Source organism: Lithobates pipiens, unplaced genomic scaffold (genome assembly GCF_037356315.1).
Source record: "Lithobates pipiens isolate NorthernLeopardFrog02 unplaced genomic scaffold, aLitPip1_a1.2 Scaffold_30, whole genome shotgun sequence".
Taxonomy (NCBI): domain Eukaryota; kingdom Metazoa; phylum Chordata; class Amphibia; order Anura; family Ranidae; genus Lithobates; species Lithobates pipiens.
The window spans coordinates 182904450-182906722 of record NW_027507791.1 but is presented as its reverse complement, the minus strand read 5'-3'; the positions used below and the strand labels follow the sequence as shown (position 1 = coordinate 182906722).

The window sequence follows — 2273 nt, the reverse complement described above, 5'->3', positions numbered from 1 at the left end:
CCAACTTATATGCAAAGTCCCTCTGGTTTAATTGCAATCTCTTTACTTTTTGTTTTTAATTCCGCTATCTCTTGCGCCTGTTTTTCAGTTTTTTTTCCACTGCTTCCTCCACCCTCCTCAAGAGGTGGCTCATATCCATTCTAACATTTGTTATTTCACTTTTAATCGAGTTTTCCAACTTCTCAAACATTTCCATTTTAGTTGGTATTTAGGATAAACTTCTCTGTTCTTCTCTTACACTTATATCCATTTCTTTCTCCCTTTCCGATTCCTCTTTCTTTATACCCCTGAGCCCCCTTTTGTTTGGCCAGCTCTTTCTTAGCGGCTTTCATCCCTTGAGGTTTTTTTCTGGTCCTGGACTTTTTGGATTTCCCTCCTTAGTTGTTAAATACTTCTGAATTGTACTTGCGTTTGTACTTAGACTCTCCCTTGGAGTTTTTGGTTCTGCTGCTCTTTGAGAGCGACCTCTCATATTTTACTCCTTTTTTTCAGTCCTCTACCCCCGTAAAAATAAATAAAAATTAAATTAAAAAAAGATTGGATGCGATGGTCTTTTTTTCGACAAGAGAGTTCATGTCCACTTTGCACTTTACCTAGGGGGGCGGGATTGTTTTCTATTCAGTTGTTCATTTAGGAGAGAAGTTTTATAACAAGTTTCCTTTAAACAGTTACTAATTTACGTTCAATTATCATACACAGAGAGGAAAGAAAAAAAACTTTTTTTGACCAGAAACAGCACATATCGAGTGAACATTTAGTAGCCGAACATTTCACCTGGAATAGGAGGGGGAGGAGTTTTTGTTTCTGTTGATTTAAGAGAGAAGTAGCTTTATAGCTGGATTCGTTTAAAGTCGCCAGTGATTCACATTCCACCACCCCGCAGGTGAAGTCCTTTAATACCAGAGCCCTTCTAGTCAAGCAAAGTTCACAGCCATTAAGCAGTTCATAGAAAAAGGGAAAACAGTATTTTACCTGAGAGTTGCTCACACAGGGCTATAAGAGAAAAAGACATTTGATATGCCGGCTCTCTGCTGTTTGTCCTCAATGAATTCCTGCTTCACCAGACTCACTGTTTTATAGTTCTCCCGCAGGTTTCCTTCTCTCTGTTTCACTGACCCATGTACCTCTCCTCAGCTCCAGAAGAATGTCCCATCCAGTATATCCCGAGAACACAGCAAGGCATAGGGGGAACCCCCGACAGGAAGATGGGCGGAGGAGGGGGGCTCAGGCTACAGCTACAGCCAACCAACCGGGTGGGCTCACAGAGCCACTCTCACCTCCTTCCCAGCTGCTTTAGGCCATCCACTGCTGCTTTTCTCAGGTGGTGGGCGGATGGGGTGTATATGGCCACTGGAGATGGCCATAGGATCCTCCGCTCGTGGCGTTCGGGATAGCTTGGAATTCCTCTCACCTCCCGCCCAGCTCCCGAACCTCCGCCACGGCTAGTTGCCTCTCCGTGCACCCTTATAGAGCCGCCATCGAGCCGCCATCTCAGGCTCCTCCCCAGTGCGATCGCGTCACGTCAGCATCAGCGTCGATCAGCCGAAATAGCTCAGCTGGAAGAGCGTTAGACTCAAGATCTAAAGGTCCCTGGTTCAATCCCGGGTTTCGGCAACTGTACTTGCCCCTAGCTTTTTAAGTTCCCACCATAATTTATTTTGTTTCCCCGGGGAGCAGAGGCCTTGTGTGTTTGCAAGATATTACCTTTAAGTGAAGTCGTGGTGGCTCTGGAGAGCGGGGGGGGGGGGGGGGGCTGTCGAATGATCCAAACAGAGTCTGAAGCAAGGTGATGCTCCTGGGACAGGAGGGAGGGAAGGGAAGGGGTTGAGGGTAGAGAAAAGAGGCGAAAAGGTAGAGAATAAACACAAAGAGTTATCTGTTGAAGCAACTAAAACACAAAAACATAGCAGTAACTTTGGCGATAAACAAAACGTCTGTGATCTGGATGTGGGAACCCCCCCAATAAAGGGGGGGTCCCAGACCTCAACCTAGTGTCCCAATGGAGACCAGTACCCATAGATGGGTGGCCTACGTGCGGAACGTGTGCCAACCTGGGGGTGGAAGACAGGGAGTCCCATCTCCGCCCACCACATCTTAAGATATGCTAGAATTTGGTGGGGGGGGGTAATATTTTTTGGGAAAAAACAGATGCTCGTGGATATCTGATGAGGGTCAGGGTGAAAAGGCTAGGGGGTCCTGTCCATGACTGGTAGGGGGCCACACAGTTCAGTTGGTTAGGAGCCGAGATTAGCAGCCGTAGTGTCCCTACAGTG

The 2273-nt window shown here is 46.9% G+C and overlaps 1 non-coding gene across 1 annotated transcript; it reads left to right on the top strand.

Annotated features, from left to right (window-relative positions):
- Positions 1-1541: 1541 nt before the first annotated feature.
- TRNAL-CAA (transfer RNA leucine (anticodon CAA)) lies at positions 1542-1614 on the top strand. The gene has a single exon. It is a non-coding gene; the product is annotated as a tRNA-Leu (tRNA).
- Positions 1615-2273: the final 659 nt, after the last annotated feature.